Source organism: Pristis pectinata, chromosome 10 (assembly GCF_009764475.1).
Source record: "Pristis pectinata isolate sPriPec2 chromosome 10, sPriPec2.1.pri, whole genome shotgun sequence".
NCBI lineage: Eukaryota > Metazoa > Chordata > Chondrichthyes > Rhinopristiformes > Pristidae > Pristis > Pristis pectinata.
In genome coordinates this window covers 40,592,732-40,606,127 of record NC_067414.1, presented here as the reverse complement: position 1 = coordinate 40,606,127, position 13,396 = coordinate 40,592,732, and positions in this window count along the sequence as shown.

Below are 13,396 nucleotides of genomic sequence, written 5' to 3'. Positions count from 1 at the left end.
TTGGACACTTCGGCCCAGCGTCTGGTTTGACCAGGCCGAAGCACAATTCCATCTTCGGTAGATCACCTCCGACTCCACGAAGTACTACCATGTGGTTAGCTCTCTGGACCAAGAGACAGCCGCCCAGGTCGGGGACTTCATCCAGTTGCCTCCAGAGGAAGATAAGTACCCGGCTTTCAAAGACCTTTTGATTCGGACCTTCGGCCTCTCCCGTCGTGAGCGCACCGCCCGCCTGCTTCATCTGGATGGCCTGGGGGACAGATCCCCATCCGCCCTCATGAATGAGATGCTGGCATTGGCCGAGGGACACAAGCCATGCCTGATGTTCGAACAGGCCTTCCTCGAACAACTCCCCGATGACATCCACCTGTTGTTAGCTGCGCCGACTTCAGCAACCCCCGTGAGGTAGCCGCCTGGGCAGATGTCCTGTGGAAGGCCAAACGCGAGAGCAGTTCGTCCGTCGGCCAAATCACCAGGCCGCGAGCCCAACGCCCGCCTCGCCCAGTCCCAGCAACCGAGCAGCCACACCCCAGGAACACAGACGATGACACAGGTGACCAGCTGTGTTTCTACCATCAGAGGTGGGGAGCAGAGGCCTGTTGATGCCGCCCACCCTGCAGGTTTCAGGGAAACGCCAGGGTCAGCCGCCACTGATGGCTACGGCGGCTGGCCACCGACAGAGCCTCCTATCCGTTCAGAACAAGAAATCTGGACGGCGTTTCCTTGTTGATACTGGAGCGGAGGTCAGTATTTTGCCCCCAACCAGCTGCGACACTCGTAACAGGCCACCAGGTCCGGTACTCAATGCCGCCAACGGTACAACGATACGGTCTTTTGGCACCCGTACACTTCAATTACAATTCGGTGGCAGCCGTTTTACCTGGACCTTTACCCTTGCCACCGTCGCCCGACCACTCCTAGGAGCCGATTTCCTTCGGGCCCACAACCTGTTAGTCGACCTGCGAAGGAAGCGGTTAGTCCACTCTAGCACTCTCCGGACCTATCCCCTGGGAGAAATCAGCCTACCAGCCCCGCGCCTGGACTCCATTTCCCTTTCTGGCGACGAGTTCACCAAGCTCCTAGCCGAATTCCCATCAATTTTGGCACCTTTGTTTACAAATTTTAGGCCCAAACACGGGGTATGACACCACATCATTACTACAGGGCCACCACTTCATGCCCGAGCATGACGATTACCCCCAGACAAGCTCCACCTGGCAAAGGAAGAGTTCTGTCACATGGAGGAGCTGGGGATTGTTCGCAGGTCAGACAGCCCCTGGGCCTGCCCCCTGCACATGGTCCCCAAAGCCACCGGAGGGTGGAGGCCCTGCGGCGACTACTGCAGGCTGAATGATGCCACCACCCCGGACCGCTATCCCATCCCTCACATCCAGGACTTCACAGCGAACTTACACGGGGCCCGCATCTTTTCCAAAGTGGACCTCGTTCGGGGATACCACCAAATCCCGGTCCATCCGGATGACGTCCCCAAAACTGCGATTATCACCCCATTCGGCCTGTTCGAATTCCTTCGAATGCCGTTCGGCCTTAAGAACGCCGCGCAGACCTTCCAGCGGCTGATGGACGCGGTAGGCCGAGACCTGGACTTTGTGTTCATTTACTTAGATGACATACTGATCGCCAGCTGTAACCGCCAAGAACACCTTTCCCACCTCCGCCAGCTGTATTCCCGTCTCCGCGATTTCGGCCTCACGATTAACCCGTCCAAGTGCCAACTCGGACTTGACTCTATCGATTTCCTCGGCCACTAAATCACCAGTGACGGGGCAACACCCCTACCTGCCAAGGTAGACGCTGTCCGCCATTTTGCCCGCCCCGACATGGTCAAAGGCCTACAGGAATTCCTTGGGATGGTCAACTTTTACCATTGGTTCATCCCTGCGGCAGCCCGTATCATGCGCCCTCTGTTCTCGCTGATGGCTGGTAAGGGCAAGGACATCACCTGGACTGACGAGGCTGTGGCTGCCTTCCTTAAGGCCAAAGACGCCCTGGCAGACGCCACGATGCTTGTACACCCTAGGACAGACGTCCCAACCGCCCTCACGGTGGACGCGTCCAACACTGTGGTGGGTGGGGTACTGGAACAACTAATCGAAGGCCGTTGGCAACCCTTGGCATTTTTCAGCAAGCACCTTAGACCACCTGAACTGAAATACAATGCTTTTGATCGGGAACTTCTAGCGCTGTATCTGGCGGTCTGGCATTTCCGATACTTTCTAGAAGGCAGGCCTTTCACTGCTTTCACTGATCATAAACCTTTGTCCTTTGCCTTCTCCAAAGTCTCCGATCCCTGGTCAGCTCGTCAACAGCGACATTTGTCCTACATTTCTGAATTCACAACGGATATCCAACATGTCTCCGGAAAGGACAATGTCGTTGCTGATGCACTTTCCAGACCAACCATCCACAACCTATCCTTGGGTGTCGACTACGCGGCCCTAGCTGATGCACAGCAAGCCGATGACGAGCTGCCCAGCTACAGAACCACAGTCTCGGGCCTGCAGCTCCGAGATTTCTTGGTTGGTCCAGGTCAGCAAACCCTACTTTGCGACATCGCAACAGGTCAGCCCCGCCCTATAGTCCCTGCAGCCTGGTGGAGACGTGTTTTCGACTCGGTACATGGGTTGGCGCACCTGTCCATCAGATCAACTGTCCGACTGGTCGCCAGCAAGTTTGTCTGGCATGGCCTGCGCAAACAGGTCAGTGAGTGGGCCAGGACTTGTCCGCACTGCCAGACATCGAAAATCCAACGACACACCAAAATCCCGCCACAGCAGTTCGAGTCTACCCGTAGGAGGTTTGACCACATACATGTCAACCTCGTGGGCCCTCTGCCGGTTTCAAGAGGAGCCCGGTACCTCCTTACCATTGTGGACCAGTTCAGGAGGTGGCCAGAGGCAACCCCCCTGACTGACATCACAACTGATTCCTGCGCCCGGGCGCTGCTCACAACTTGGGTCTCACGTTTTGGTGTTCCGGCCCACATCACTTCAGACAGAGGCACCCAATTCACTTTCAGTCTCTGGGCTGCATTAGCTAACCTGCTAGGGATGCAGCTGCACACCACCATGGCCTACCATCCTCGGTCAAATGGGTTGGTGGAACGTTTTCACTGCCATCTGAAATCAGCCTTGATGGCCCGCCTCAAGGGTCCTAACTGGGTTGACGAGCTGCCTTGGGTCCTGCTCGGCATACGCACTGACCCCAAAGAAGACTTCCGCGCTTCGTCAGCTGAGCTTGTGTACGGGGCGCCCCTAGTTGTCCCAGGGGATTTCATACCTGCCCTTCGAGACCAAGGGGAACAACCCCCAGCAGTCCTACAAAGGCTGAGCGGGAAGCTTGGCAACTTGGGCCCGATTCCCACCTCACGGCACGGTCAAGCCCCATCCTGCCAGCCCAAAGAACTACGAGACTGTAAGTTTGTTTTCGTTCGCAGGGGCACACCTCGGGCGCGGTCGCAATGACCATATGAGGGACCGTTCCGAGTCATAAGGAATAATGGATCCACCTTTATTTTGGACATTGGAGGCAGGGAACAGGTTTTCATGACGGACCGCCTCAAACCGGCCCATTTAGATCTGCAACAACCGGTCGAGGTTTCAACGCCGTGATGCAGAGGCCGGCCCCCTAAGCGGCAGCTGGCACAGCCCGCGGACCTTGGGGACTGTATCGCTAGTTCTGGGGGGGGTTGTGTAGTGACTCACCGTCCGGTCAGGCGAACCAGCTCGGCAGTCGGGTCGCGCGGCGTCGGAGCGACGAGGCCCAAGATGGCGGCGGGCCTTGTCTTTCCCGAGCGACGGGGAGAACCCGCGCGTGGGAAAGACTTGATGATGTACTTACGTCATTGCCGGTTGCGTTGGGCGGGAACAGTCTCCCTTAAAAGGCTCGCGCAAGGCGGGAAAATAAACCAGTTCTTGTTTGACAATCCTTCGACTAGCGTTTTGTTTTATTTCGCGGTAGCAACCGCTGCACATTGTTATATACTAATGGCACAAGAACATCATGACTATTAAAAGCATTTTTTCATACAGTCATTTTTAAAACCAGAATAAATGCAAATAACTTGGTTAAATTTTCATAAGAATAGAATGAAACAGTCAGTTACTTTAGAAAATTAAATTATGCAGAACAGGTTTCAATTTGTAAAATCTGGTAACATTATTATAAATACATTCGAAAAGAACACAATGCTATATTTTAAATTCACAATTCAGCTAATCTCAGAAATGATCGCTGGCAAACATTCTCCCACTCTGTGCATCTTGCTCATCCTACAGCTATTATTTTGGTTTGGTTTATTTTTAGAAATGTCTGAATGTGTTCCTTCTCGGAGAAAAGAGTTTGATAATTAAAACTCAGTCAATTATGCACTTCTGAATTTTAAAAAATGCTGGTATTAAAAACTACCACTATGTTTAAGCATTATAGAATAGATGAAGTGCCATTTGTAGAGAAAAATATTCATAACATCTTGAGAGGCCAAAGGGCAATTTCTGTGCTTAATATTTTGTGAGATGATTCTCTGACACTGCACTCAAAGGCAAGAATAGTACGCAAAAGCAAGAATCACAGGATTTATTTTATCCAAATATGTTTTCAATCTGTGGTTTCTGATGCAACAACTTGTTTATATTTTTAACATGAAATAGTCTGATCCCCACCCAAAAGATTCTGATGGTTTTATTTAATATTAAATAATTCAATCTTCACCCAAAAAACCTGAAAACCTTCAAAATTGATAATATAACATTGTTTTTATTGAGGAAATAGAAGGGAATTTTTAACCGGTGCAAAAGTAAGTAATTACTTATGATGGAATCTGCTGAATATTTATTTAGCCCAATGATTACTGCAGTTTTACTCTTTGCAACTGAGTTGTCTGACTGCAGATGACCCAGTTACAGTTTGGTGGGAAGAGAAACTGACCTATACTGACAGCACCACAAACATCTTGGAAACCAAGGTAGAAATTAGTCTTCAACAGCTTGCAATAAATATGTAACATAATAGCTGCTGAAATAAAAACAGAAAATGTTGAACATATTTAGTGGGTCAGTTGATGTCTTTGGAGAGTTAACCAGATCAAATGTCTTCTATCAATTTTCTTTAAACAAATCCAGAAAATGTTAAGGGTAGCTGTTGCTACACATTGACTTCCTTTTCCAAGGCTTCAGTCTGTTGAAGTCAATATATTGTGTTAATACTATAATAGGCATTTCCAGGCATAAATAGGCATTTCTATTTCTTTGTTGCCTACTGGTTTGCAATAATTCAGCCTTGCCTTTTCATTGGTTTCCACCAAGTGGGTCCATCAGGCCTCACCAGCTGAAGTTCTTCCATTTCTATCACTGGAAAGGTGGAACCTTGCTCATGTTTCTCTTTTCTTCTACAGTGAGCATTGGGATCAAGTGCTGAATGTGTAAAGCACAATGACTGGCAACAATATATATCCAGCAGATCCAGTCTGAAAGGCATTACTTACAGACAGAATAAGAACAGGCTGTTTATTTCAAGTTAAGTTGCAATTTCATGTAGAGGATTTCAATCAGAATTCAAGCATAAATCCGTACCTTAATCTGTCTTTTCTGTTCTCAGATTCTGGTAGATTTGCTGAATATTTCCAACTCATTCTGCTTTCACTTCATATTTCCAGCAACTGTTTTTAACATCCTTTTACATATTTCATTGCATTTCCAAACTTTAACAATGTGTGATTTTTCACTTGGTTATAACTATGCTATTGTTGAATTGCACCTTCCCATGTTTTAGAACCACTTTAATGCCTCTGGGAGCCATAGAAGGAAATCTTGGTACACCACTTTCAGCTTGGTAAATTAGCTTGATCTACTGATTTTGTTTTTGAAAATGTCCTATTTTAAAAATAATCAACCTGTCAATAAATTCAATTTGAAACATCTGGTTCATACTGAGAACAGAATAGTAGAATCATAGAAAGGTACCGCACAGAAACTGGCCCTTTTGGCCCACGTTGTCCATGCCAACCGTGATGCCTATCTATGGTAATCTCATTTGCCTGCATTAGGCTTGTGTCCCTCTACATCTTTTCTGTCAAAGTACGTGTCCAAATGCCTTTCAAAGACTGTAATTGTACCTGCCTCTGCCACCTCCTTTGGCAGCTCATTCCATATAACCATCACCCTCCATGTGAAAAACTTGCCTCTCAGATCTCCAGAAAATGGTCTTTTCTGGTCTGCTCTAGTTTGTTCCTTGGGTTTCCAAGATTTCCCCACTGTGGTCAGGATTTTCAAGCAGAAATGCCCTAAGCGCTCTCAGAATCTCAGGTTAACTCACTCTTGTCCTTTCTGATCTACAGAGCCCTGCTGATATGATCCAACCCAATGTTTGCCATCCCAATTCATCCCAAGTGATTCCAAAGCTGATCCAGTCAAAGCACTTCCTAGTTTCGTTAAGGAAGGATTTGGACCAAGTCAACTTAGGAATCTTGGAACCTTTAAATAAAAACAGGAAATTCTGGAGACATTCAACAGGTCAGGCAGTTTTGCAGAAAAAGGAAGGTCAACTTACTGTTCTGGTCTATGAGCTTCCATCATTACGGATAAGCAGCTGAACTTTTCCTCATGCAACTCCATATATAACTGGCAATGAAATAAGACCTGTAAATTGGAGTTGGTTTTATAAGTGCATACAACTGCTTAGGAACCCAAAAAGTGGGACTTTCCACGTCTATATACATGGAACATAGAACAATACGGCACAGAACAGGCCCTTCAGCCCACAATGTTGTGCCGACATAGCTATTGCCTCCTACCTACAATATGCCCATATCTGTCTATTTTCCTCTCATTCATGTGCCCATCCAACCCCTTCTTGAAAGCCCCCAATGAGTTTGCCAATGTAATTGACTTTAATGTTACATTTATACTCACAATTACCAGACTTAAGTAAAACATTGCATATGATATGAGTTTGTGTTCATTAAATGAAGGCATCTGTAATAATTAATCTACCTGTATGTAAAAGGGGCAGGGACAGTGATTTATGGCACAGGATCAAGTGGAAGAGATAAAGGTCAGAAATAAAAAGCATGCTGTACAGCATCAAAGAGCATCCAGCACTGATGGGGTGAAAATATAGCTTCTTCCTTTGAAGCCAATGTGCTTTGTGTAGCAGACATAATTTGTTAACAGATGGCTAGAGGTTTTAGGAGATGACATAGTTTTTCCCTTTCATTTACTGTACCAGACCACTTCTGAATTAAATCAGTGGCACTGAATTTTCCATTAAGGACATCTGCTGGGATCTGACATCTTTCTGCCTTAATGTTTGAAAATCCGAAGTTAATGCAAGATAAGGAGAAGCATTTTAAACTTCTTTGAACATTTCTTTGCTCATGCATTTGAGGAAATCACCATGACACAAAAGGAACAAAATAGTTTTAAATTTTGCACCTCAAAATAAAAGTAATGAAATGTTTTGCTTAGGATTTAGTAAAGCTCTTAATTCAATAGGTGATGTTTAAATGTTATTACTTGAAAGAGGAGAATGCAGCATTGACTAATATACTGCTCCTGCCATAATGGTATCAGAGAGATCAGGTCATAGTGCATTCTTTTTTCACAGATACAGCAGCCATTGTTAGGTTCCATAAGTATGTCTCCCCACCACCACCATCATCTCCTATTGTATCATCAAAACTGCCATTTTTAGAGGTGAATTTATTCCAAGCAATAATGTCTTCCAATCATAGACATTATGTGGCCTGGGAATTTGTATTCATAGCAGTGTTTTGTCAGCACTGCACACGTGAAAATCACTTACTTCCACAGTTGAACTGGTGATATCTGGGTCAAATCATACATTTCTGGTAATTAAATCAGGCCCCTCTGATTGCAAATTCAGCATAACTTATGCTGGTCTTTGTGTATTTTCAGAACAACCATGTTTTAATAGTTGGCCTTTGCTTGGGCTGGTACACACTCAGTAGATTCCCTTACTTAACCTCAAGTTCCCACGTCATCAATCTCAATTTCTTAATTCTTGCTCACCAATCCAACCTCTGTTTCCAACCTCTGATCAAACTCTAGCTCTGTTTCTCTCCAACTCTCTACTCATTCTCCTGACTTTGGACCCAATCCAAATCCATTATCTAACCTGAACCCCTGATCCCTGACCAAGGGCCCAGTCCAACTCCAGATTATGAACCTTCAACCAAAGCCAAATCTGACTTCAACAATGACTCCCAACCTGATCCATATAACCCCAGCCAAGGTCTCACTCCATTGCCTGACCACCAACCACTGGCCCATTGGCAAAAAAAAGTCTTCCCCAGACTCAATCCCAGCCCTGGACTTCTCTGATCTTTCCTCTGTGAATTCTGAAATGACATATGCATGAAGGAAAGTGTGCAAGGGACAATCAGTAATGCCCAATGCCTTGATCCTTGGGTACCACTGATTTTTTTTCTGATAACCAAACTGTCTCTAAAGTGAAGACAAACAACTTTTTAGCACACCATTGAATTCCCAGACCTTAATATACTATCCTTCAGAATTATTTCTATTTTGCTAGGATCTTCCTGCTTTAGTCAATCTATCACAACTTTGGAAAAATATCAATGACAGAGGTGGTGAATGGATTTCACAGAGTAGAATCAGGGACAAGGGACGTCTGGTATGTAGAAGGTTTATTTAATTAATTTATGGATGTTGGTGTCAGTGTCAAAACCAATGTTTATTACCTATCCCTAATTGTCCTTGAAGAGGTGATGGTGAGCAACCTACTTTAAGTGCTCTCTTTTTAATATGACAGAGAAAGTCTCACACTGGCATGTCCAGTCTGTCTATCCAGTCAAAAACAGAATGCTGGAAGAACTCAATGGGTCAAGCAGCATCTGAGGAGGCAAATGGTGTATGTTGATGTATTGGGTCAAGAATAAGTTTCTTTTGTTTATCCATTCACTGGTGTCTTGGGATACAAAGTGGAGAAGATAGGTGCCTCCTTCAACAAATCTTATTGGGCTGATTGATGTAGGGGGCTCTATGGTTTCAGACCTTTGGCTGCAATCATACTTTGGGTCACTCAGCATCCTCCATAAGTTGAGCAGGTGACCACATCGCCCATGGCTTGTCTGGATTTCACTGAGGCTTCTCCACTATTTTCAGACACAGCCTGAAGCGTGGGTCCTCTGCTGTGAGGTCAATAATGAGGTATTTCTTTCCTTCACCAGAGGCATCCCACAGTCTTCCATTTGGACACTGGGTTTGTGTCTGCGGCACAGATATTGTCCAATGTGCGCAGAATGGCTGGTGTGATTTTCCATGCTTTTGTGGTGATTTTACTGGATTTTTATCAACAAAGAAATTTTTGTTTCCTAAGTTTACTTTTCATCTTGGGAAGGATATTGGAACGTTCCTAAATGGCAAGTAGGGTGGTAAAGCCCAGCACTGGTAGAACATCAATTAGAGTTGAACTACAGCAGTCCTTCTGGAATCAGTAGTCATATTATATCCTTGAGTAGGGAGTTTCAGGATTTAGACCTAGCCTGATGAAGGAAAGATGGTATAATTTCAAGTCAGAATGGTATATGATTCGGAGAGGAACCTGCAGAAGGTGGTGTTCTCATGTGTCTGATGTCTTGATTATTGAGATTGCCAACTTGTGAGGTGCTGACAGAGTAATGAAGTAGAGTAATTGCAGTGTATTTTACAGTCTTTTCCTTCCACTATTGATCCAGTATCAATCTTGTTCTTCCAAAATTTAGGCACTCCTTCAGGTCTTCATTAACTTATTTTTTCCAGTTCTAGTGCACAATAAACTGTGAATGTTGAGCTCTGTATGAGTTGTGTGAAAATATTGGTTAGTATTTGCTGCATTCTGGTTTCTTTACTAGGTGTCTGTATTGTGAATTTCTGGATACTGATGAATCCAGCCCTAGGATAAAGAGAAAACACAATTTGATCTCTTCATTAATTTAATCACTTCATTTGATCACTTATCATGGATCAATTTTGAACAAGTTTCTCTTTATGTACTTATTACTTCCGATAATTTGTTTTAATGGTCATTGAGTTTTAAGTTGGCTGTCGCAAAGACAAAAATCCTAAATAGTTTCTGAACAATGTATCAAACCATAGATTTGGTGGAGATGTACAGCTATGATCAGAGCAGGTCTACTTCAAAGGAAACCTTTGGTAGAGCTGTTTATATTTACAAAATCTAACTGAAGGAATGAAACGCAAATTCTAGACTAATTTCTAGGGAATAATTTATCTGCATAAATAAAATGCTCTAATATGCACTCCCCTAACTATTGACACAAAATTATATTCTGAGTATAATAATTAATGGCAAACTGCCATAGCACCAGCTAGTGAGTAACATTGCTTGCAGCCATTGGAAGTGATCTAACTACGCTGGGGATCAACAATTAAAAACAAAACTATACCCATGTGCATAAGCTTATTCCTTTCCATTGCTGGAGGAGGAGGTACTGCTATGTGAGTGCCTGTGGTCTTTATGTTTTCTTCCATATATTGTGCAATGCACTTTGGAATTATTTAATGTTACCAGTATCAGCTCCAAGGGGAAATCCAGCAACTGTACATGAGAACACACTGGTTGCACTATGGAGAGAATGGAATTAACTCCATCAGAGCATGTCATCAAAATATGTGGAAATGTTATGACTTTTTAAAAGTGGGATATATCCATTGAAAATAATTTATTTCTCTCGGTGGTTTTGAAGGTTCCCAGTCAAAGAAAATATTTATTTTTGATACTTAATTTGACAATTTGGTTCAGCCACTAACATTTTGGAATGTTTATTTTCTTGAGTGTGTATGAATACCTTGTAATGTCTGTATTACTTCATGAAGTGTAAAAAGACCCTTCATGATGGAAGCACCTGAAGTATGGCCAGCTAAATATTCTGTGATTTTCTGAAAGAGAATGACAGGACAACTCACTGGCCTACAACCAGCCCACCAGTCTCTAACCAGACAAACATCATGATCAACTGTTAAGAAGAATAACCATCACCACAGCAACCACCTCAGATTCAAAGAGAAATCATATTGTCAAAGAAATTTACAGCACAAAAGGAGCCCATCTGGCCCATTGAATCTCTGCTAACTTTAGAAATGCTATCCATTTTAAGCACATTTTGGAATTGGCCTATGGTGAGTGTTTTTACCACCTCTAATCTTTCAGGCAGTAAACTTCAGCCCTGTCCTTCCACCAACTTCCTGAAATCTATGACTCCTTGTTATTGATCCCTATACGAATCCAGCCAGGCCAGTCTTTCCTCATAACTATCATCCTCCAAGTCTAGTGACATCATTGTAAATCTTCTTTGCAACCTCTCTGGAGTGATCACTATTAGCCAGCCAATTGTGGTCATTGCCATCAGCCTCCCTCCAGCTTCCAATCACCCATCACCAACTACCCACAGCCACCAAAAGAGTAGTCTCCAGAATGGCAGTGAAAGCCTGAGAAGGGGCAGGGGGCACAGAGTTTTATTTTGGATCTGGTGGCAGTAAAGCATGGTTGTAAGCTGGAAGCCTGTGGGGTGAGGGTGGATGGGCAGGGAGAAAGGGTGAGAGGTGGAAGCTGAGACCGCATTCAGCCCCAAATCAATGGAACAAATTGAAATTCGGAAAGCAACCTGGTGTGTGAATGGACCAGCACGGGACTCAGATGGTGCAGAGGCAGAACTTCAGTTAAATGGCACTGGGAAACCTCACATCAAAGTGATCCTCTTTAGATCCAAACGAAGAAATTGCTTCCATTCAAATCAATTTTGGAAATATGCTTTCCAACATGAGACTCAGCACAACACTTCAAATTAATTCAGATCTGCCTGTACCTAGTTCTGCCAGATCTTAAATTCTCCTATTGCTGTGAATACAGCTACCCATCTGTTGTCAGTTAGTAGTCATGTTCATTCAGTTCAGCTTCTACTCCAGCCAAGATAGAAGCTTAGGGGATTTGGACAGGTGGTGAAGCAGAATTAACTCAGAGTGTGAGGGTGACATTGATATTTTAGACTTGCAGTGGGAAAAAACAGTCTCTGCTTTGGTAGCAGTCAATTTACAAGGTAATGCATTCATTTCTAGTTCCTCAAAAGTGAGTATTTCCTTCACAATAAACATGTAAAGTGCAGGCGTACTGCCTATATCATCCATCACACTCTTCAAAATATCTATAGTAGGGTGCGGAGCCTGCACAGCCTCTCCAATATTCAACAGAATGTAACAATTAATTACTGAGGGACAACATCATATGCAAGGCTTATTTTCTTTCATAATTGTTAGAGGTCAAAATATTCAGAAGGTCACAAAATATCTGTGGAGATAGAAATAAAGCTAATATTTCACTGACCTGAATTCTCCATTGATGCTGTCTGATCTGGTATTTCCAAAATTTTCTTTACTTCAGCTCTCTGAAACACTTAGTATTTTGAATTATTGTCAATAATACTAAACTCACACTCTTACATATTGTTTTATCACTCTGGATTTGGCCAATGCCAACCAAGCATTTATTGATGTTCTTTGAAAGCTCTGAAAAGAGGCTGGCAGAGTCTTTCATGCATTCCCTGTAATGATGAAGCTATTACAGTAATGTGAGGCCAGGCAAGGTTGAGGTGCACCTTTAGGTTGATTTAAAACAAAAATCACACAGCAATAAAATTACATTGCAGCCTCCACTCATTCAGTGAGAGCTCTGTTATCTAGCAGAGTGCTGGATTTGTCAGAATGCAGGTTAATCCAATATGCCTGTTAATTAAGAGTCAGTCTGGCCACTCCCACAACATGGCCTGTCCTTCCCTCTGGCTGACCTTCGGCATGGTTCCTCCATAGGTCCGGTGCCTCGCTCAACAGCAACCTTCCCAGACCACAGTCCTTCCTTCAGTCCAGATCCTTTGTGCCACTCCAGTCCAGCCCCACCCTTCCTGAAGGACTTCCCCATCAGCCCAGCTACTCCCCTAGCATGACCCCCTCTGACACTGTGACCCTTCCCTCAGCCCAGTCCCTCCCTCAGTGCAGCCCCTTTGTGGGCCTGATACCTTCCTCAGTCCAGTCCCTCCCTCAATCCAGACCGCTCCAGCACAGCCCCTCTCTCAGTCCAGTCCCTCCTTCAGTCCAGTCCCTCCCTTGGCCTGGGTGCTTCTTCAGACTGTCTTGTCAGACTGGGCCCTGTTTGGATCTTGCCACCCTCCAGGTTCTGTCCCTTCACTCGTTCTGAAATCTTAGTCATCAGAGTGTGCCAGACTGCAAAGTGCTTGATGACTGAGCTATTTCCACATGGAACAATTTTGACAGACTGGTAAATTTTTTTCATGGAAGTGAAAAGTTAAGGTTCAACTTAATACCCAGTTTATTAATATTAAGCA